Source organism: Mya arenaria, chromosome 8 (genome assembly GCF_026914265.1).
Source record: "Mya arenaria isolate MELC-2E11 chromosome 8, ASM2691426v1".
NCBI lineage: Eukaryota > Metazoa > Mollusca > Bivalvia > Myida > Myidae > Mya > Mya arenaria.
In genome coordinates this window covers 45,786,975-45,812,211 of record NC_069129.1, presented here as the reverse complement: position 1 = coordinate 45,812,211, position 25,237 = coordinate 45,786,975, and the positions used below count along the sequence as shown (strand labels likewise).

Here is a 25,237-nt window from a genome sequence, read left to right as displayed (position 1 = left end):
GCAAATGGTAAGTCCAAAGGAGAAAGAAATGAGTTTAAGTATAAATTTTATACATTAAAACTTACAATCGACCATTATGGGTAATGGAGATTAACTGATTAATTCGATTTTGTTATCATTATCATAAAAACAATTGAGAAATAAACGCATGACTTGCTGGAATATTAGGCAATTAACCTCTGAGGTTGTTACAAAAAAGATGAGTGAATTAATATATACGTTTGTTACCGAAAGTCATTTCATAGTTGTGCGCTTTATTTCTAAAACAAATTTTAAATCAGGAATTCGAATAAAACAAAACTAAACCAACAGTGAATGATCTTTGAAGTTCTTTTAAATAGCAGGTGTGTGTAGCTAGTGTAGTACACCTTAACAGGTATGCTGCGGAACTAACGCCAACGCTCGTCTGTTTAGTCTGTCAGCCGAACCAGGGGCATAGCACGCCAACTATAAACTACAGAGTTGTTGGCCTTGATGTGTCTTTGCATTTCGTCTCGGGCATCTTGTTGACCAAGTATAATTAAATGATCTTGAACAGTTGTTTTATTTATGGCCAAGTTTAAAAAAAGATTGCACGACGCCGACCCCAACTACAACGAAAACACGGCTTTAACAACACCTCTACTGTATACTGTTTAAGAAAAAGGATTTTAACAATATGCTTTCCGGTGGTTAATAGAGATTTATCAGTGAAATGAAATATGGTTTTTACTGTTTTTATAAGCCCGTTCTACTATCCAAAAGAACACCAGCGCGCACAGCGCTGGGGCACAAAATGAAAGACGTCATTTCCGGCATTGTGATCACTGTTTGCGCGTTTTTCGGATAAATTAAGGCATAAATAAAAAAATGCTTCATTCAGAGTAAGATCACAATATATTTCACCTTGTGAACAACAAAAGTCACGCCACTCCTGATAAATATAACTTTTGGTGCACACTCGGTGAAATATATTACGATATTACACTAAAACAACCACGTATCCTCTATGAACATGTAAATGGCTATACACAACTATTTACTAATTTCGTTAGTATCATTGTCTTAGCCATAATCTAGTCAATTTAATATGTTACAGTTCGATGTGATTATCATTTCAGGTCAGTGAGTTATTCGAAGATAAGGATAAATGTACAGACCTGTTAGCAAATGTTACCACTGGGTCAGGAAAAGGACAGCCGGACATTGACAGTAAGAACTAGTGTATTCGGTCTTTAAATATGTGTGAGGGCACTTTGTATTTGCTTCTTTACTCGTAACAAGTGCTATGACCCAGTGTGTGTTTACCACGTGATAAATTGCGTCATAAATGCTACGTCGGAAGGCAATATTTTGCTTTGAATGAAGGATTTAAACTTAGATAACTTTACTTTTTCTTCACCAATTTAGAGGAAACATAGCGCAGAATACGCCGCTTACAGAGGCCCGCCTTCGGTCTCTTACAAGAGTTTGATTGACAGTTTAGTGTTTTAAAACACTGACAACCAAACCAAACAAAAAGAAATATGATTCTGGTCAAGATAAAAAAAATATATAAGCAAGTTGTTTGGCGCTTATAAAACTGGGAATTTGTGGCCACGTAGCTTTTAATTTTAATTAAACATTTATAAATATCTTTTATCTAAACCAAAATCATATTATTTTTATATATTTTTTATCATTAAGTCAAATGAGTTAAACATGATATTGCATAAAAATAATCTATATTGTGCCTTTTAGATTTTACCGACCGGCCGTTTATGCTTACAAATTCGCAACTCTTAAGGTAAAGCTTTTGGCGCCCACTCGGTGAAATATTATGCGATCTTACACTGAGAGTATAAAAAAAATATTTTTAGTATGTGCCTAACAGGATATAAAACGACATTTAATTGTAGTTTTTCAGAAAGGTGCGCAGAAATGTATGCGAACGTAACGTCATTTCGGAAATGACAAAGTTGAAATAGAGTCCCAGCCTTGTGCGCGCTTACTTTTGGCTTGGTATTAAAGCGGGCTAAAATTTCGAAACTGTGAAATATATCAAAATGTTACTTCAATGTTTGAAACAGTGAAAAATAATTTGTATTCCACTAATAAATCTCTATTATTCACCGGAAAGCATATATATATATATATATATATATTTCAAACAAAAGAAATGTCGTCACGAGTTTTTGAACATATTGACATGACATGCATGGTGGAAGTGATTACTGTGCGGTAAAGAGTAGTTACAGCTGTGTGGGGTTTACATTTTAAATTATATAGCCGACATCAGTGTAAATTACAGCCTTTTGAAATCAAACCTTGAACATCAACCTTAAGCAAAATGCAATAAGGAATATTTTACTTTTTAAACCAAAATGATCTCATTAGTAATGCGAATGTTGAACGGAACGTGACTTAATTTAGTTGGCTCAAAGTACAGTGTTCCGCTGTGCTAACGAATTACCTGAGCGCATTTTGAACGAAGTTGAAATAAAAGACGAAGCATACGAATGTATTAAGATAAACATGAACATAAGTGCATTCCCTTTTTAAAAAAATATATTGCTCAATACATATTAACCAAAACGATAACGAAATAGTTCGATTCCGAATGTTGCCTATATAAAAATTCCTTTTATTGTTGTCTTCACCATCATTAAGCTTTATACACTTCTTGCTATGTTAATACATTAACGACCTATTAAATTAGTAACCTCATCAGAGAATATTATTTGACTAAAAATTAATTTATTAGGAAGTGTAAATTGCCTAAATTCCTATCTTGTTGCTTTTATTGACTACCACTAATCGATTCGACGGCAACTATAGTTTGCATACTGCTTTCTTACAGCTGCGGATTACAACCATCCATTTGTGTTTAAGTCGACGTATTTAATGGCTACGACGACGGTGAAGGCGGTATGTCATCGACTATAGTCGGCGTAAAGGTCCACTACAGCTACGACGATTGCCTGACTGACATCAACACAGCGTACGTACCTCTACAGAACGCACGGATATGGTGTCTCCGGGTCGTCCTCTGGCAGTATAAGAATGATCTGTTTAGCGACGACTTTTCGGAGGACTTTGAAGACGCAGAGCTACTTCAGGTTTACAATTATATAAATTATATTAAAGCTGCACTCTCACAAATCGACATTTTTTTTGTCTCAGAATCATCTCATTTTGGCATCAGTGCCTTCAAATCAGTCATAAAAGATAACACGCAATAGAATAGACCTCAATTGTTTTCTAAATTGCTGAAGATTTCATTTTCCTTAAAGCGTTGGTAACGCTTTCAGCCATAATACGTCAATTTTCAAACGTTAATATGAAAAAAGCGATATGCTCGTGTCAGCAGTCTTCACTTGTTTCCAGACATTTACGCAAATATGGGCTCATTCAAAGACAAATGTTGTCAAAACAATCAATCTGTGAGAGTGCAGCTTTAAGTATTCCCTCCCCAAAATAGCTATCAAATTGCTATCAAAAAGCTATCAAATTGTTAACCTTCGCTGACTATTTATAATAAGGTATTATAATTAATTAAGATTTTAAATCTTACAATAGAAATTGATCCACTGAAATCACTTGTACTTACTTAATATTTTCTAGCTAAGTTAGAATGTTTAACTTCGTACAAAATATATGTGTAAATGACTCTTTTATCATTAAATATCTTACGTCAATAGAATAAAGATCCAACCTTATTTTGGGCACATATCATGGGATAAGATTGATAAGTCGCTTATATTGTCGGACTTTATCTGAAAATAAAGCGTTCATTACACAGGTGATTGTCACCTAGCTTAGTCATTATAAAAAAAAAATGAAATATCATTTTATCAATTTAATTATTTTTTTGTTAATAATATCAATGGACTGAAGGGCAACATTATTTTTATTTATTTTTAAACAACATCAAAGGACTGAAAAAGCCATATTTTAGTGATCAAGCTATGTGACGATCACCTGTGGTTCAGTATCCTTTGCAGGAATCTGAAGAAGATGACGACAATATCGTTGCCAGGCAACAGCGCAGCATTCGGCAAATTATACGAATTGCACCGCGCAATATCACGTCCCCTCGCACAGGTTTCCGAACGCGACGGGAGTACCGCACGCTCTCTGCAGATGAAAGGACACGGTTCCATAACGCCTTAAATCAGCTGTATCAAGTAAATTAACTACTAAATTTCCCAAATATACTAATTATGACTTCAAAGGCGCAAAAAAGGTTGATGCAAACATTTTTGTTTTAAATTTTAATGCATTATCATGTTTTACTCATTTGAATTTAATGTAAAAACAAAGTAAAACATTCGATTAAGGTACATATAAAAAAATATTAGCGATATTTTGGCGCTTTTGTAACTTTGTGGCCACGTAGCTATTAATAAAAAAACATTTATAAACGTGTATATTTTTTATCTGTACCTAAATTATACAGTTTGTTTTGCTTCAACCTATATTGTTTGCATTTAATAACAAGAACATGGTAAAAAAAAACATATATTCCCTGAATCGCCTTTCTATAGGGCCACTTAGAAATGAAAAACAACAGTACCTGCCTTACTAAAATATAGCACTTTTTTAAGTTAATTAAAGGTCGTCCTACACTTCCTCTACAGTTATATGAACGACAAGCGAAAATGTCCGCTTAAACTGGTATAAGGGAGAGTGTTGCACCTACCTTTGCTGACAAAAAGGTGTCTAGTTGAGATATATTTGGTTCATTTTGTGCCTTCATTGGATCTCTCTCTCTCTCTCTCTCTCTCTCTCTCTCTCTCTGGGATGTATTGCAAGATGATAGCGTTGGTTTTACGTTTCAGGATCAGACGATGCTCTGCTTTGCCTTGGTACATCGAATGGCAATGAAAAGAGGGGGTGCACACGGAGGAAACGCATTCCTTCCCTGGCACCGAGCATTTCTTGCGCTGTAAGTATTGCAACAGTTTCTGTGCAATCTGTAATATACAATTGTTTTAACCCTGATAGGGTTAACCAGAACTGCCGTTTATACTACAGACAAATGATAAATATGGATAGACAATGTGAAATTAAAAATGCACTCTTCTTTTAGTTTTGAGGAGGCATTACGACGTGTAGATGACCGAGTGTTCCTACCCTATTGGGATAGTTCATTGGATGGCAACATGCCTGCTGGTTCTGGATTCTCAATTATGTGGGACGACGATCATTTGGGTTAGATTAAGAATCATTGGCATCATCGGTGTGACAGATCTAGTTATTCTTGGACATAAAATACCTCTTAAAATGGTTATGCTAGCAAAGCGTTGACAGTTTTCAATATTGCTGTCATTAATATTTTCTCCTATTCAGACTTCTGTATTCTTACTTTTCACATTTCTTCATGCTTTTAGAAGATGTAAAATGAATGTTGAATGGAAATATGTCCATGTGTCTTTTGGTAACATTAATTCCAAAAATGACATTTTGTCATAAAAATCAAAATACCCAAATATAATCTAATTCAAAGTGAAATGCCACAGGAAATATGATCAAACGGCTAAATTCCTGATATGCCGTTGCTGTTTGCGTATGTACTATGGACTTAATACACACCAGGAAAGATATTTGAACGTTAATGATAACTGTCAGATTATATAAGCATCTTCCTGGTTGGTACTATGTTTTTGTTTACAGGAACTGGGTCAGGCGTAGTCGACAGCGGACCATTTGCTGGCTGGGAAGCTCGGGAAACCCCACTAAGGCGAGATATAGCCCGAGGCGTTGGTTCTCTTATCCGCCAATCCAGAATTGACTATCTCATGGGATTCTGTCGACTAGCGGTAAGGGTCTACAAAATATAAATATAAAGGATTGTTTTTGTATATATATATCGTATCTTAGAGGCTCGTCAAAGCTGACTGAGGCGAGGCATAGCCCTTGGAGGAGAATCTCGTTTCCAACACTCAATTAGCGAATTTCTCATAGGATTTGGTTTACTGTAGGTAAGTGTGTACAAAAATGCAGTCACTTCTACCGTGAATATTGTAGTTTATTTTCTCGGAATATCAGTTGATGCGAGCCCGTTGCATGAGTTCCCTAATCCGCCTTCATGGAAAGGGTTTATTATCACATTATGACGACTTCCGGTAGGTGTTACCAACTAGTGTAGTCCCTTAGCATTAGTACGGATATATATTGTAATGGATATTATAAATAAGACGCAAAAAGTGTTAGTCTTAATTGTACTGCCAAATTCGTAATAATTGAGTGTAAAAATTGCTGTATATCCTATTAATAATAGGTTTCGCTATTAGGTACAAATCTTTTCACCCAAAGAAATGAAATGATATATTTGTGTTACTTTTAAATACTCGAGTTTCTGAGTCGATTTAAAGCTAAAGCCAATGGTGCATGTAGCCGAAAAGACATGGACATCTCGAACGAAATAAATGTTAAACAAATGATGTGTTCTCTTATCGGGCAGTCCCGATTTCGAACTACTGCCAAGTATTAGTAGAGTGTGTTGTTGGCAGAACCTGAAGCTCGGAAAAGCATCTGGAGTTATTTCATATACAATGTAAAGTTATCAATAACGATTACCACTCTATCACTCTCAACCTTCAGGACTTCAACGGACGGTGGGAGGGCTCTCACAATAGCGTACACAGATGGATAGGTGGCACTATGGCACGTAGCATGGCAGCTTCCGACCCTATCTTCTATATGCACCATGCCTTCATTGACTACCAATAGGAAATATATAGGCAGCGGCAGAGGGATATTTGCGGGATAGATCCAGCGTCTGATTACCCGCCAGATAACGATAATAAGCCGGAGCATAACAAGGAAGAGAGGATGATAGGAATGCGTTTTCTTTTGGACGGACAATTGGTTCGATTATGAGGATTCACCGAGTTGCTCTAACAATTGCGGCGGAAGTCCTGATCTATTCTGTGATGAAGATATCAATCTGTGCGTGTCGGAAATGAGGTTTGACATCGGAAAAGACTTAGGGGGAAGTGGAAGGCGTAAACAACGGGAAATCAGTCATGACGATATGCTTGCAGACGGGGTTATTCCTTATTCTGGCGAGTGTACGAAAAATGCATACGGAGTTACTTGCGTTAATCCTCCCCCGCCCACATCGGACGAGGAGATGATTGAAGCTTTGGCACGAGACGAAGAGTACAAACTTCCGGAATCGATAAAGAAGGTCGACAAAATCGTGCAAGAGAATTTACAATATGCCAACGCTTTGCCTGTTGAGAGCGAACAGATAATATTCCACGCAAATCAGGAAGAGAGTAACAATTGTCGGAACCTTGAGAAGTGCACATATGACTTATTGAAGGCCGTCGTAAAGGGTCGCAAGATTACTAATAGATACGGGAATCACCAAACAGCTTTGACAACGACTCGTCGCCCTCGTCCTGTGACAATCATTCGTCGTCCGAGGCCGCAAAATAAAATTCCATACGGTTAGGATAAAGTAGACATTTCAGTTGCATTGTCTTTAGACATTTGATTATCAACTCTATACTATTATAGGTTATTTCCAATCTAATTTTATTTGTTATTAGTCGTTCAGATAAATACTATTATAAAAGACGATTACGATATAAGCGCTACATCGAATTGAAAACATTGTAACACTTATTACGATGTTGGAATAAAAATGCAAATGCATGTGGATTTACGAAAACGTAATAAAATGGTTAATGAGGAATTTTTCAATGGTTACATTGACTTTGACAAACAAAAAAATCAAGAATGTGTGAAAACTGATGTCATCAAATATATTTATTAAAGTTGTTTTAGTTAACAAGCACAATACGTAAATAAAAGAACGCTGGTCTAAAAAGTAAACAATATGCCAACGCCGACTCTATGGTAAATATTCATCATTGGTCTTAGTTTGATCTAAGAACGACGCAGCTGATCGGACTGGGTTGTTTTAATAATGGACTTATACAGTACATTTTAAATAACAATGAAATGCTGAAAACTGTCCATCATATCAGAAAAAAGACAGTCCGCGGCACGTTATGTTGCCGTTGTTTGTTTTCTGACGTTTACTAAACACACGTAAAAACAGCTTTGGGTTCGTGTATGCCATGGCCCCTTTGCTAGCTTATTGAACACTGACCGAAAGAAAACATGGCTAACAAAATATCATTGTATTATTAAAGGTCAAGTTATACAAAAATGTTTTACCGATGTCAGTAATAATTGCTATCACAATAAAAATTTAAACGGAATCTCTATTTAGATTGCGTCTGATTTAAAACCAAATCATGAATTGGAATATCTGTCTGTTGCATCAACAAATAAATCAATTTGAAAACGTATTTAAAGATATGACGCAAATATAACATATGTATACAGTATGTTCAAATTATTTCATCATCAATAATTTGATAATGTATTTACAGTTAAATAAAATTATCATTATTATTTTTTATTATTAATATTATTATTATTATTATTAACATGAAGGAAATGTCCTTAAAGTGTTTGTTTTCCTTTTTTCATACTGAAAGTTTTTATATAATGGTAATAAATCGGTAACTGATTTCACAATAAAGCAAATGCTAATTAAGTTGGAATTTGGAATACCAACATTTTACGACATTATTTTTACCCTGTTAAAATGAACAAATAATAGTAACGCGTAACAACTAAATGAATCTGGATCTAATGTGTAGTATTACAAAATAGTGTTTAATATAACAAAACAGAGAGAGTATAATTTTGCATGTTATGTTTTATCTTACATGTGCGCTAAAGCAATGTACCTATATTGTTTTCATTCCTTTTTCATGTACCAAAAAGAAAACAGCTTGCGGATCAGAGATGAACGCTATTATTCACCATATACGAGCAGAATATTTCAAAAAAGATATTCCCATATAACCCAAGCGTTGGGCTAAATAAAGCTACAAATACAGTTTTGGTGGGTGTTTATTTCAAATACACAAATATTGTTTAAACATCATGTTTAATTCTACGAAACGGGCGCACTTGTTTATCATCAATTGTAATTTACAATTGGTAAGAATTTTTCATCAAAACTAAACTCTAAATATTGCTCCTGCAACCCATTCGTTTCGTATCACGATATTTAAAACATATCTGTAACACCATCCATTGTTTCGTTTTTACTCTTTGTAGATTGCTGTATTGTGTAACGTTGATTCAGCTGATTGTCTAGTATTTAAAATAATGGACTGTAGGTAAATTAAAATACGTTACACCGTCCAATATTTATATACGTAACCACAAATATGTTTTAAAACAAATTATTGAATACCAACCCAAGAACATCATTTAAGCGAAAAAGAAGAGTAACATGAGTCAAAGTGTCACGCTAGATGTGTGTTGTCAATACTACCTGTGTATGTTAACAATTTAGGAATTGTTTTCAAAGGCGGGACTAACCCTGAGTGCTGATGCAAATTATGAATAAACTTTGTTGAAGCCAACTAGTCAGTGTTTCACCCGTAATTTCTACGGCTTGTGTCATCTAGTTATAGAAGGAACATGCTTGTAAGTACTGATTCTACGTTCACATTATGTCAGTTTATAAACAGTTATATACTGAAATCAATAAGGAATGACTACTGATTTACCGAAGTTATCATACTGGAAATTCAAAAGATTATATCCCATTTCGTCTCGATTATTAGATATGGTTTGTCTGTCGGTTTATTTTGTTTATTTTGTGTGTATCCCTCGTTTAAGTGTGTGTTGTGCCTAAGCCTTGCCTTAGAAAAGGGTGTTCCTGAACGTTTGGCTTCACCTGCATTTTACATTGTATTATTCTAAACGCTCACTAATCATAATAAGTATTCTGCGAACATCAAAGAAATTAATGTCAACGTCATAAATAGTGATACAAGTACGTGTCATTTATACAGAGGCGCACTCTACACCGCTTATTTTGAACGATAGGGTGGGGCTTTATATGAAGTATGATCCAATCGTTATGGGTCGATCAGCAGGCAACATATATCTACGCTGCGTTTGATCTTCATTTCATATGACATAAATATAATCTACATGATGATTCAAAACAACTTATATATATTTACTATATAATGACAACCTTGACGTGTGTGTATGTATTTCTCTTATTTAATTGTACCTAATTATCTGAGAACATGGGTTATGCCACAACCTCACAGTAAGATCGTTTCTTTCGCTTATTATAATAATACCGCATGCTATATTAAAGGCAATTAACTTGCTATTTACATGCATTATGTTATATCTTTCTTCTACGTTTTCGACTTCTTATTTTGAATTTTGCTGTTATCGTAAGCAATTTGCCTGCCCGTTTTCGAAAGCATGGAAAAACATATTAGCTTTTTAGTTTGTTTTTTTATGCCCCCGAAGGTGGGCATATTAAAATCGCACCGTCCGTCCGTCCGTCCGTCCGTCCGTCTGTCCGTCCGGCTCTGTAACTTTCCCTTGTATGGACAGATTTTAAAATAACTTGCCACATGTGTTCCACATACCAAGACGACGTGTGGCGTGCAAGACTCGTGTCCCTACCTCAAAGGTCAAGGTCACACTTAGTGTTTATTCACAATGGAGTGCTGCATATAAGGACATAGAGTATAGGTTGTCGTGTCCGGGCTGTAACTTTCCCTTGTATGGACAGATTTTAAAATCACTTGCTACATGTGTTCCACATACAAAGACGACGTGTCTTGTGCAAGACCCATGTCCCTTCCTCTAAGGTGAAAGATAAAGTGTTTATTCACAAGGGAATTCTGAATATAAGGACATAACAGTGTAGGTTGTCAAGTATGGGTGGTATTTTTTATGTTCAGAGGCAATTTAAAATAACTTGCCATATGTATTTGACACGTAAAGGCAAGATCAACTGTTCATGTACTGACCTTGTTCGTAGGTCAATGTCACATTCGGGGGCATTCGTCACATACTGTGACAGCTCTTGTTTCTTCTACTCTTTGTTTTGATAGAAACGAGTGTATATATGTATTGCTGGTAAGCTACGTCAAGGGCCATATGGGCTCTTGTCGGGCAAGCCTTCGCAATTATAATGGTATATGTACTGGTAATAGGCAACATTTCTGTAAAGATAATCACTTTTTAGTTGACATTAATTTGTTTTTGCTTATGTTTGAATATCGAAATGCAACTAAACGGCCCTCTTCCAAACACAGTCTCTCTCTCTCTCTCTCTCTCTCTCTCTCTCTCTCTCTCTACATCTACTGCAATTTTATATTGTATTATAAATAAGCACATCGATATGCTATTTGTTTATCATGTCTAATCAATTTCCAACCTCGTCGATAAATTGCATATATAAAAATGCAATTAATTGTACATCGGGTAGCTTTAATGTTACAATTGTAGCCTTGTTAGGAATCATAACTATCGTGGGATGTTATTACTCGATTGCTTATCATTGGATCATATTGCTCGCCCTTTTTTGTTTAGATTAGTAATTTTGAAGTTTTACAATTGGAAATTGGTTACTTCACACCTTTATCACTTTATTCTCATGTTTTAAGCCTGAGATGGTTTATATGGTGGTACATATGCGATGTTTGTGTAAAACCGCATTTTAATGATAATAATGTTGAATAAAATGGGGGGTAATGAATCTCCCCTGAAGGACTGGTACATATGGTGGCAGGTGGGCTATTTCGTATAAATGGCCATTCACTTATGAACCTCATACTTAAGCTAGTATTAACATTATGATACAGTATACCCCCTTTCCATAGTATTTTAGTATGTTTGCAAATGTGTTTTTGTCTAACAGTCGGTCGGTCGGTTGGTGGACGAATCTTGTCCAGAACGATTTGACCTAGGACCTATTCGTTAAGTTGGTCTTGAATAGAGCACGGGCTCCTCTTGAATTCTTGATCAAGTGACAAGTGACTCGGGGACGAAAAAGGTTCACCAAGTGCTTGCCCTTTAGGACAAGAAACCGTTTAACTGTTGGCATTGACACTTTAGAGGTCATTGCATTGACTAGTAAATCGTTCGTCTTATTAGGTCTTAAAGTCAATCGAAGCTAACCATATTTTAACATTAAGTTAGCACTATAACTTTAGAAGGGTCGGATCTAGGACTATAAAATATGTAAGATTTAATTGATATGCCATTGATGCAACGCACTGAAATTAGGGGTGTGGCTATGTCGTTTTTTTAGAGGCTGGGTATCATTTCATAATCGAAATTTATTCATGTAAATTTGTAAAGACAAGACGACACAATTCAATATAAATCATAGTTCTCTTAGTAAGTTATCAATTCTAAAGTAAATGTCAAAGAAGCCAACGTCTGTCCTTTGCGAAAGCATGTTGATGGAAAATCAGCATTCTGAAAAAAAGGAAATTGAAGTAATTGAAGTCGGAACTAACAATAGGCATATAGAAACTGTCAAATTGCAACCGTTCGTGCATCAGAATTGTTCTTTATATTAATATTAAAAATTTAAGTCACGAGTTAAATGAGTTTCAACACAAAAAAATGCTATTAAACAGACGTGCATTGTTCTAGATAAAGAATAGTCTTAAATATATACATGCACAATTTATGGCCATCAAAGATAAAATTCTCCAATCTGGTTATTCCCAAAATTGAAGTTTCAATGTTCAGTGTCATGGGTTCGTTTTCAATATAATTAGTATCCTTATTCTTAAACACGCCTTAGTTATTCCATTCAACACATTTGCCAGTTATGTTTACAGTCCAATCAAAATACTGAACGATGAGAATAACATTAATTAATTGTAGTGCAACCACAGTATGGTTACAGTGACCAGGATGTCGACTAGATTTCAAATCTGTTGTGTTGCATCCTGTGGTTCTTACAAATTTCACAACGACATATGCTGAACAATCATCGAGGAGTCAAAATCATAGATTGGTTCACAATGTATGGAAAACATGCGTTTTGTTATGATAAAACATGGTTCGCCAGTAAAAGAACAAAGCGTATAGAACCCTGGATGCGCACCAGAACCAACAACTTGATTGTCAACTGTACAATACTTAGTGTTTGACAGTAAATGGGCCGACTCTTTTGCTTTGACACAGAAAGACATTAGCCTTTCAAGACATTAGCCTTTCAATTTATTCTAACACACATTCCCTGATACGACAGTGAGTTATGCATACTTTTGATGGAGCAAAGTAGTTCGGATGTAACCTGTAAAACACACAAAGAGTGCGAAGCGTTCATAACAGCACTAGTATTATTTCTACACAGATACTTACATAAAACATAAATAACATTTATTTATCAATAATACTTGAAAAGGCACAATCATATTCCCATTTTTAGAACAGACAATTTCCGATAATCTAGAAATTGTTTCAACTACATTAACTGACTGATTTTCTAAAAATAGTTTCTACATACATTAACTGACCACATGTTTGCCCTCACCGCGGGAAAACGACCATCTGATAAGCTCTGCATTTTCAATCGGATAGAAGTTATTGCTAAAGTTATTCGTAAAAATAAAATCATTTTCCTTAAACAGTTAAAACGTGTATGTTTTTAAAACTTGCATAACGTATGATATATAATCAAAGCACTGAAAATCTTTAGAAGCGGTTGAAAGGGGCATGCATTGTCAGGGGCGTAGCCAGCGTTACGCATTTACGCATGTGCGTAAGATTAATTTGAAAAATGAAAGGTCGAGGGCTAAGCTAAAAATTGATATCAGAATAAAAGGAAGAGCAGCCAAAGAAAACGTTGCTTCCCTGTGATAGATAGCTTTCTGAGCTGAAATCAATCACTTGGTAACAACAAAGTCGGCGGCCTCGAACCTATTAATCCCTCCAAATACACCTCAGAGCTCAACATGTTCTTTCCATTTTCCATTGTTTTCCACTCGGTAGACCCCCCCCCCCCCCCCCCGAACCCCCAACCGGCTACAGGGATATTCCCCATCCCACACCCTCCCCCTTTAGTGTGTAACATTCGGTAAAGTCTGGCTACGCCACTGATTGTATCTTTCAATACATGGGGATACGTCGACTTAAGTGATAAGCTGTGCATCTTGAATTGAATTATTGCTGAAGTTGTTTGTACAAAAAATGATTTTCCTTAAACAAAACGTGTATGTTCATTAAAGGAAATAATATATGATGTATTGTATTTTCCTATCGTATGATATCTAATAAAGGCAACGAAAAATCTTAAGCATGCATTGGCACATTAAAAACATGGGGAGGGGGGTTTACGACGATTGAAGTGACATTTACATAAACAAAATGAGGCAAGACGCCATAAAATAGGTAAAGATGTTGTTGTTTCCTCGCCCAGTGTGGGCAAAAGCGCTCTTGGCCCTCGGCACATTTTTCACTTTTATCAATGTGCCCTTCACCCATTCCCATAGTTCAAATAAAATTTGCAGCTCTCACATATTTCCCCGCAGATAGTCTTTCAGCGCCTCGCGCTTTGATTATCCTTTCTTATAATCATGAGTATATCCTTAAACATGTTTGCACCAGCTCTGAATGATTCTAGCACCTATGGATATGTCTTTTGGTCACCGTTTTAACATTGCTGCCTCGGGCATTTTTAGTTATTCTCGTATTCAAACTTCATTTACACAAAAACAGGTTTTTCTAGGAAATTGAATACCATTCAAATCAAGTCTAGACGTCCATTGAGAGTGTTGAATCAACCATTCATGATGTGAATGAACATTTTTGCCTTTGGCAAGCATGATTAATAAATATTTTGGATATATTTAAACTTATAGGAATTAAAAGGATGGTGTTTCTTGGAAATATAAAACTGCTTAAGTCGACGCTAAAGGCCGTTGAATGTGTTGAACTTACCATCACTACCACCAATACAACTGCCACCACCAACAAAAACAACAACAACAAACTCAATTGCATTAAAGTGACACTTTTATTCAAAATCAATACAAACACATGTAAAACAAACATCAATTTTGACTGATAAACCTTTAACTGCTTACTAAATAAAATACTTATGGATATTATTAATTACCGATAACAAGATTGTAACCGTGTATTTGATAGCAGAAAGCGCAAAAATAGTAATTGATTGGTGAATGCTGAAAGATTTACTGTGGTCTAATATAGTCTCATAAGATAGAAAACCCGTGTTTTATGCTCATTTTTTTCCAAATTAAACTCGGTATCCCTCATAAGAACATTGTTTTCGACATAGATTTATCCTTTTGGAAATATTAAAACAGTATTATAAATTTTGGTTAATCTTATTTAGGAGTAAAAGTGCATCTTTAACGTTTATAAAACGATTATTTTATAATAATTATTATAACAATTGCAAGGGGATATCATAACAGATACACATTACGAATGTGAAATTATAACATTCTGGCGTTAACATTTTAGATTCATGATTATAGTAAGAAATTAAAGTATCATAAAGATGGCTTATAGGTTTTGAATATGACATGAAATACCATTGTTTAAAGCTGCACTCTCACAGATAGACCGTTCTGACATTATTTTTTTATTTCTGTCTTGGACTGAGTCAAATTTCATTTTCATGAATGTCTGGAAACCAGTGTTATAAGACGGCTGACAAAAAAATCATTTCGCAGTTTTTTCATAATTAGTTACGTTCGAAAATTGATATTGTATGGCTTAGAACGTTACTTACTTTTTAAGAAAAATGAGTTTATCGGCAAAAATTTGCTCATTCAAAGACAAACAATAAAAATAAATATTGTCAAAACGGTCAATCTGTGAGGGTGCAGCATTTAAGGTCATGCCACAGCAGTTTGGTCAAATTAGCCGAAATGTTCGTTGGTAATTGGTCAATATTTATTAAAACAATCTACGCCGCTTTTGGAGCCCCGCCTCCGGACTTTTAACCAGAGTTTGATTGAAAGTTAAGGTTTTTTTTCAAACTCTTCGACAAACCTTTTCCCAATATGGCCGTCAGAGCACTGTCAACACATTATTTTGGAAACAGGTTTGTGGCGGTGTTCGATGAAACTGCTCACCTTATCAAACTTCGGTAATAAAAGGAATGCGGGGCTCTTTAGGCGGCATAGACTGCCCTTTGTTTTATTTAAAAAGGTGTCTTCATTTTAAGCAAAATGTTCCCTTCCGACGTAGCATATATGACGCAATTTATCACGTGGTATACACACACTGTTACTGTTTTAAATCACAGGTAGAAAATGTTATGCTTAGTCTAGTTTCTGCAACTGAAATATGGACACACAAGATTTTTGAAAATAAAAGATCCATTTCTAATCATTATTTCTTTCAAGAAATATAACAATCAAAATTGTACACTTAAGTTAAAATATGTTGAACATTTCTTAAGATTCTTCTGTAATACGTCGGACCCTGGTAACATATTAACTCGCCCATAAGGACTCATACATAAGCTGACGGATACATTATTAGATACATTGGTAGCATCACGTATTAATGTCCATCAACCAATTAGGCCACTACTTTTATATAAATTGGTTTACAAAACCGGCGGGTCTATTTTTCATTAAGTACAAAAAAAATAAAAAATGAATTTCACTTTTTTTTCCAAATTATTTTCCCGACCGTATTGATTTTGGTGCGAAACGAAAGAAAAACGAACGGTAAGAGTACGAATGCAGTCGATTTTGACTGGTTTGTTGTTCCGTAGCCGTATTCGCCAATTTATAGTGATATTATGTGAGCCAGTCAACTGTTATGGCAGCGCCGTTGGCAATGGCGGAATTGACGATAGCAGTCATTCTTTGTATGAAATAATTAATTAAAATATGCAGAAGCTGTTAAAATAACAATAGCAATAAACATTGGCAAATTTAACAGCCGACACCAACAATAGCTGTCACGTGATTGTTGTTTTTCCCCGCAAATTTAGGTCATGAAAATATTGTTGTTTATAGATAAAAAATAAAAGTGTCAGCGGCTGCCATCGAATTAGTAGACACAAATATCTGTAAATTATGTGTGAGAAAAACATTTTATAACATTTTATGGTTAAATATCAAATAACAGTGCACTAAGTGGGAATGGTGAAATCGAAAGTTAATTTTCTAAGTTGACACCGGTGACCTAGATTCACAAGTTCGGTCGGTGGTGTTTATGGATTTTAAATCACAAAATGGTTTGGAAATACTTGTCATTGAGTCAATGTAAAGCTTGTGTTTATTTTAGATTACATGTTTATTCATGTTTGGGTTAATAGTAGAGTAAACACAATGAAAGAGTTGAACACATGTGTCAATGCCAGGAGTTTTGTGCAAAACCTTTAGATAAAACAACACGGAAAACTATTTTGAATAAGTCCATTTCAATTTGTAATGAACTTGATATTTCACTATAAATGAGATTTGTTGTTGTAACCAAGGAATACTCTTTAAAATGAAAAATAAACAAGCATGAAGTATAGATAGATGCACTGTGAACGCATGTTTACACAAAATGGCGGAGTTGGGAGAAGATGAAAATGTCCTATACATAATTATGGACTTCTCTGTTACTATCATTGGTACATAAAGTTAAGTCACATGCAAGATTTAATATTTTGCTATGTGTTTTTTTATGTACTGATGTGGTAATTTGCTGCAAGATTTGAATTTGAAATGGATTTGGTGAACATCCCATGGTAAATACCCCGGTCCGAAAATATCCGGACTTAGCATGGATCGGGTTACACACAACTAGGACCCCTCATGGTATAGGTTATATATACTCAAATCTAGGTCTAGTTTGGTTTTTAGTTTTTCAGGAATTGTTTTCGCAATATTAAAGCTCAAATGTCTTTATAAAATGCTACCTCCTTATTTACAAAATTGGTAATTATTTCACTTTATTGACAAAATCCAATATTAAAATAACTTAAACAATGTTTAGAAAATGTTATGTATTGTTTTAATACAGCGCAACTTTTGTGTATTTTAATGCATAAAATTCGCCTCCTCTTTTTTCAATTTAATATTGGTAAGTTTTTAAGTGTTCTGCATTCACTTTTGCGTTAGCATACTCTTAAAGCTAAACAAATGTCTTGCTGAGTGATATTCAATGTATCTTTGATTAAAAGTGTAGTTTATACATGTAAACATGTTTTATAGTCAATATCATTGATGTTTTATATGCACAGTATGTAAGATTTAAACTGTGTGTTTAATAAGAACTTTGAAACTTTGAGTGTATTAAAACATGCATTAATAGCAGTTTAAGGATTTAAAATGACAAGTAAATGATATAAATTTTGACTGTGTTTATGTTGTTTTCTGATTTTCACCCTTTAAGAGTATGTTTTGTGACTTTTTTCCTTTTTTTTTTTTTTTTTTTTCGACCACCCAGTGGACATTTTTTCCAAAAATTCTTGTAAACCAAAAAATAAAAAAGGAGTGGCCTTATGCTACTTCCTTTTGCTGAAGTGCGTAACTTTCGCTTTTTAAAATCATGGACTTCAAAGATAACATTTGAGCATATATATCATTATTTGCTGAAGCGTTCAAGTCGTCAGTATCTTAGTTTTAACACCACTAATGATTTTCCACACTTTATTTCGTTAAATAAAATCCGTTAAAGGCATTTTACAAATCATGAAATAGTCACTTTAACTTCCCCAAATGATTACCAACTGATATCACTGCCGTTTGAAGCAATGCTTAAGGTTAAGATAGACGGAAGACAAAAACAAACTTGTCCAGTCTGTAAATCCACAATGCCTCGTAGAATCGACGTTAGGTAGTCTTGCAATTCTTTCCTAAAATTATGGTTTTTGGGTGTGCTTCGGGTGCTCCCTTCAAGCGTTGCGCTAAACCTTAAAGATCCATTCGTTAAAAATACACAATGACGGTGATGTGTGCTTTTTGAAAACCGAATTTTACAGGTTTACTACACCACGCACATAAACTGCACGCTATTTATTGAACGTTTGGCCTTGAAAACATGGTACAAAACAGTTACGTCACCCGCAACCCTCGAGATTGAAATTGTACACTCGCCCATATACCTCTATCACACTATTCGAAGACCAGGATAACCACACTACGTTCTTTTAACATGTTCAAAGTCCGCTCACGTCCTTCACGTCCATTAAGACCGCACTACGTTCTTTTAACATGTTCAAAGTCCGCTCACGTCCATCACGTCCATTAAGACCGTACCACGTCCTTATCGGTGTCTAATGCGTTCCTACTACGTTGACCAAGTTTAGACTGCGTTTGGAGGGCGGAGTGGGAATGTGGACAAGTGTGATGGGGGCATAATCATGCGCTCGTGCATAATCCCAATCACTCGTTGATGTTTTTGTGCCGTTACTATTTCATATCCCACTATTTGTACTGCTACGCTCACCCCACCTATTCTTAATCATTAAGCATGTTTCTTTTACAAATCTGGGTTTAATAGTATGGTTGAAAAATTACTTAAAGGGGCACGTCCGTTTCGAGCAGTATTTCTTATAAACTCATAGTTTTACATGTCCACACTTATGGAACTTTAATAAATTTCAGTCAAAAAATGTTATTTGCATGCTTATCATAGCTTCATGCTTTATGAAAGAACGAGAAAAATCAAAGCTGTAACAGTTTATTCAAAAGCATCATACATCAAGCATAAATCAGACATAAAACATACATGAAATATGCATAATACATATATACATCACACATACATCATACGTCATAATTGTTACGTCATACATATCAACATGATTCAAATACATCATACGTCATACATGTTACGTCATACATATATACATCACAAATACATCATACGTCATAATTGTTACGTCATACATATGTGGATGGGAACGCGATTTTGATCATTGTGGCGCTAACGTGAATAACGAGAAAAATCGAGAATAAAATCGCGCACTCTTGTCCCCTTGATTTTTCATGGTATTTTCGAGCTTAAAACTTAGTTATTTGTTGTCAACATAAAAAACACGTCAATTTCAGCAATAAACCCTCTGCAACACTATTCGTTGACATTTAGTTGATCATTACCTTTTAATGTGTGTTTAATTTACCATAAGAGTTGGTCAGCTGTTCGGCTTTTGGACTTTGGAAACTACGTTTGTATGACGGTAAGGTGCAAACATTTCTGGTCGATAATGTGAGGCATTTTTGAAATAAAAACAGTATTATTTTATTTTTTTGAAACGAAAGAACATTGATCAGAATATGCTTGATCGTGAAATGGTTGTTTATAACCAATATTTGTTCACATTTTGACAAACAGCGCAGTAACCGAAACACCGTTTCCCGGTTTATCACGAGGAACATCCGGTGTTAAACTTCAACGTTTCTTGGTTTAAATTGTGGAATTACAAGTGGTAAGTACAAATAAAATGTTATTTAATCATTAATGATTATTTTTAATCAGTATAACACAATCTACAAGCTTGATAAGTAATTTGACAGTACTTTCACATGGCAATCAAAGTAATTGTCAAAACCCGGAAGTGAATTCTGCGAATTGTTTTGTTGTTAGCAACCGATAATGATCGCCAAGGTTAAATGTTAAACGTTGTCACAGGCCTCGACGGTACCTCATGAAAAAGAATATATTCAAAATGATCATCCAGATTTTGCAAATGAACAACTTTAACTTGACAATCTTTATTATAAATGAATTTGTGCAGTCTTCTCAAAGTCAAAATATAAAAGATTCAGATGAAAGGTCAATTTTATGTTTGATAAATAATGATGATTTTGATTGTGAAATGAACAAGAGTCTGATAGTGGACATGATGTTTCTGAGACTAATTTCAACGATGATTTATTACTTTGTAAAATGATTACGATGGTACTCTGAGACCTGAAGTTGTCAAGGAGATTCAAAATGTAAACAAACTGCAGTGTGCATACTACTACCATTTGAATGTTACTGAATAACGGTTCGGATCACCTGTTTTCATAAAGTAAAATACTATTTGATTTTTTATTTGCTATCATTATTGTCTTTGAAGGTGCTGAACGATGTAGCCAAGATGTGCACTACCACTACTCATGGGATTTTGCCCAGCAAGTCCACTATCCACATCATGCCAACAAGTTGGGCCGATATATTTCGCCACCCCACAGAAGTGTCATGTGTTTCGCATGTGTGCCTAAGGTTCAGCTATGTTTTTATGGTAAGATGTCACTCTGAATTAAACATGGAGTAACAGAATAAGACAGATCTTATACAATAATGATATGTACCTGTAAAAATTGTCTTTCCAAGTCAGAATTAATTTTTTAGGTTAGATTTTTTATGTTGTCAGCTTTGTATTCCTGTTCAAAAACTTTTACCTTGGCCATACTTAGAAATCCTTTTAAAAGATTCAACGTAAACAAGTTAAACACTCTTGATCTTAGCTTGGATTTTAAAAATGAATTTTAATTAGAAATAAAGATCTGTAAAAGTAATACAGCTATCTGTTAGTGTCATTTTGGGTTGTCTACATTATCTTCTTGCTGACTATTTCAGTACCATTTTATTATTATTTGTGAAATCAATTAAAGGGGCTATACACCATGTGATGAAATAGCGTGAAAAAAAGAAGAAAATTGTGAAATAGCGTGAAAAAAAGAAGAAAATTGTCGAAAACTGACATAAACTTGGTATCAATGAGTACAATGCATTGAAACTAACTTCATGTAACTGAAGAACCACATAGTTTACAATTATATATTTGCATTTTTTTCGTATTTTACCATTAAAAAAGATTACTAGGTATGTATACCTAGTAGAATTCATTTGTATGCGTGATTGGCTTGTCGATGTTATCACCTGATATTACCAAGTTAGGTATATAGCTTAGATATTCCAAAGGTTTAGAGTTAGCCTTCGTAGCACAGTAGATACAACATTGGACTGCAATTTTGGCGAATCCGGATCGAACATTTACATTTTGGTATTTTTTTTACAATTATGATATCAACGAGTAAAACATTTTATTAAATAATTGTCCTGAGATTTGTTACAGAAAAAGAACAACTGTTTATAGTCCCTTTAACAATAGTTAATATTTATTTGTACAGGAAAGTAGACATTTTATCTGGTGGACGAGGCCGAATTGCCGGGGAAAGGAAGTGACAGTGTCGTGAGCCTGGCCCACTACTACTTTCAGCACTATGGTGTCGGTGAAAAACATGCTGTGGTATTTAGTGCTTCACCCATTTAAATTATTTATAGAATTTTTAATGGATTAAAGGTTCTAACAGCTTATGCAAACTGTATCCTTATTGCTGAGAAGAGATTATGAGAATCAATAGTGAATATAAAAGATGATGAAACTTAACATATATTACACCATGAAACACATTCTTACTCAGATTGTTTTTTCCATTTCACATTCGATGATTGATAACGATTGGATATTTGGATTCAACCATGGCTTATGAAATGTGTCCATCAATATAACATTGCTTTCTTCATGTACTGCATATAGCTTAAAAAAGAAAAAAAATGTATTAAATTTTCCAGGTTTATTTCGATAATGCTGTCGGCCAAAACAAGAACAATGCTGTGCTTTGGTATGCCATGTGACGTGTAATGACAGGTAAGTTTTCTTATCTGTTAATAATTGTTTGTCTGATTTTTTAGGACAAATGCACTGTCTTGTGAAATCAATCACATCATTGATATCTGCGATTGGTGCTTTAATTTTAAAGGATGCAGAACTGGATGAAGTTAAAGTGTAGTTGGCAGTAATTTGATATGAGGAATATGTTAACTAAATAAACATATGTTAACACTCCATTATTGTAAGATTTATATGTCTTGAAAACTTTATTATACCCTAGTTAAAATCATTTGCTTAGTTATATTTTTTGTGAATATAGATTTTATTAGTTTTATTTACACTAAACAGATCTTCCAACAATTTTCAGGACTGCATGAGAGTGTAACACTAAACACCATGTTGGCTGGGCACACCAAATTTGCTCCTGACTGTCACTTCGGCAACTGGAAGGTCAAGTGGCGATGTTGTAATGCCGAGAATCTTCAAGAAATTTCCCACACTGTTTTCACCTCTTCAAAAGCCACAACATCCCACACTTAGTTTATGACCCTCAACAGCCAATCACAGTTCACAGTTGGAAATCATTCCTAGATACATATTTCAAAACTCTAAAGAATATTACCAAATACCACCATTTCTATGTATCAAAACATAAACCAGAAGTTTAGTATGCATGAGTTTGTAGATTCCTCAGCAATGGAAGTTATTCTTTTGAGGATGAGTACAGAATGTGGTGTTTTGCCTGAAATAAAGCACGCACCGTGCCTAGATGCTGCACGTCAATGGTACCTTCAAGATTCTTTTGGTCCATTCTTTAGATCTGAGTCATCAAGATCTGTAGTATGCCCTAAACCAACTCTGTGTAAAGTCGAAGTTTACTCATTTGTTGGTGAAATGTTGATTGTAGATCAAATGTTTGTGGCAAATATGAAAGAAATGAGTAAAAAATGGCATTATCACATGTAACCATAGCAACAGGCTGTTGTTTTATGTAGTTCTTTTATGTCATTTTGTACATATAATGAACAATGTGTACTCTTTGTGTCTATGAATCAGTTTATGTGTTAGCTATAACAGACAGTTAAGTTAGTATTTCGGCATGGACACTGCATTTAAAATAAAAACATTTTTAGTGGACATTGTTTTCAAACTGGCTTACCAATGTGTAACAGAATGGTCCATATCTTTTGATTTCTTTGTACAAAAATGACTAGAAACTTTAGTTTTTATACCTTAGATACTTGGTATCATTTACATGCCAATAACTTAAAACGCATTGTATATTGAGAACACATTATTTGTGGCAGACTTTGAAAATGATTGGAAATAGCATTTTCATTAGTAACCATAGCAACCGATTTTTGCTTTGACCTTTGTGGCCAATTTCTATGTCATTATAGACATTAGCAATGTGTACTTGCTGTTTTAATGTTGAAGTTTATGTAACACTAGTAAAGATAAGTGATATATTTAAACAGGTATCTTGACATATATATAATATTTAAAATAAGAACAGTTTTGTTCACATTGTTTTTTTTATCCCTGTGTTTCATAATGTTTCATATGTTTTATAACTTTTGTGAAATTTAATGTGAAACTTTAGAGTTAATTTCTGTAAAAACTTAGTATCATAAAGATGTCAATAACTTATAAATAAAAAAAAATATGCGGACTTTCAAAAATGATTGGTAATAGCATTTTCATAAGTAACCATAGCAACTGAATTTTGCTTTGACCTTTGTTGTAAGTTTCTTAATCATTATGGACATTAGCAATGTGTACTTGTTATTTTCCTTTTGTAGTGTATGTGATACTAGTAAAGATAGTTTTATATTTTAATATTTTGACTTGTATACTTTATTCAAAATAAGAACAGATTTAGCGAAAATTTCGTTCAAATTGTGTTAAAGCCTTTTGTTACAAAATGTTCCATATCCATTGTTTTGATTTTTAATATTTGACTTACAACTTCAGATTTTATTTCTGCAATTGCTTGGTATCATAAAAATGTCAATAACTTAAAACACAACTTTATTAAAAACATTATTTTTTGAGAAACATTAAGAAAATGAGTGAAAATGGCATTATCAATAGTTACCATAGCAACCAAATGCAGTTATGACCTTTTCGTTAACTTTTGTAATCAAACTATGAGTGCTTATTGTTTCTATGCTAAAACTTATATGTTACATGTAAATAGTCCTTGACATGATACTTATCTGACATGGATATTTCATTATAAATAAACACATTAGACCATACATTTTGTTCATTTCGATTTCTACACCCGTGTTACGAAAAGTACTATATTTTTTTAGTTTTTGTGAATTTTGACTTGAAACTTTGGATTTTTGTTCTAGAAATACTTGGCATCATAAAGGTTACAATATCTCAAAATGTCATTTTGGGCCAGAATGATCATATTCCCATTCCCATCCACATATCAAGAAATACATACATATTCAATAAACAATATTTATTTTGTACCATACATTGGCCCGATTGTTCAGAACTTCGTTAAAATTAACAACCTGATTAACGACATAATTGTTAACTTTCAAAGGTGAACTATTTGATGATGTGCTCATATATTTAAACAAATTAAACAAGGACAGCTGAACAGTTGTCTCACCTCTTGGTAGGAATACTGCAAATCATCTGAGTATCTGTGAAACTTACAGAGCAATATTGACTTGAAATTTAACAACGATGACGTAAATAACGTTGTTAACTTTAAGTTCCCAATGTATCTTATACTACATAACAAAACGTCATGGAGTCTTATGGGAGAGCATATATACATGTAGACTA

General features: G+C 34.3%; 1 long non-coding RNA gene and 1 pseudogene across 1 annotated transcript; both read left to right on the top strand.

Moving 5' to 3' along the window:
- Positions 1 to 1,140: 1,140 nt before the first annotated feature.
- On the top strand, positions 1,141 to 7,423 carry LOC128244253 (putative tyrosinase-like protein tyr-3; annotated as a pseudogene).
- A 12,748-nt stretch (positions 7,424 to 20,171) lies between these two features.
- LOC128242623 (uncharacterized) lies at positions 20,172 to 24,677 on the top strand. Its single transcript, XR_008262651.1, has 5 exons — positions 20,172 to 20,248; positions 20,885 to 21,049; positions 21,942 to 22,060; positions 22,387 to 22,462; positions 22,794 to 24,677. It is a non-coding gene; the product is annotated as an uncharacterized LOC128242623 (long non-coding RNA).
- Positions 24,678 to 25,237: the final 560 nt, after the last annotated feature.